Below are 219 nucleotides of genomic sequence, written 5' to 3' on the forward strand. Positions count from 1 at the left end.
TATTTTTTTATGATACGAGGCATGACGTTTGTTTTGTGCAAAGATTGCATGAAAAAAATATTTTTTTTCATTTATCCAAACAAAGGATTAAACTGTAGAAGATGGCTTTTTAATTTTTCTTTATCATTTTTTTTCCATTACAATGATTTTTTACAAAGATAAAAAAGATGTTCTTTTTTTTCTTAACAAACAAAAGACTTTTTTTTGTCTTTTATTGTA

This window comes from Acartia tonsa, chromosome 2 (assembly GCF_053477335.1).
Source record: "Acartia tonsa isolate MP-2025a chromosome 2, ASM5347733v1, whole genome shotgun sequence".
In the NCBI taxonomy this organism is placed as follows: Eukaryota; Metazoa; Arthropoda; class Copepoda; order Calanoida; family Acartiidae; genus Acartia; species Acartia tonsa.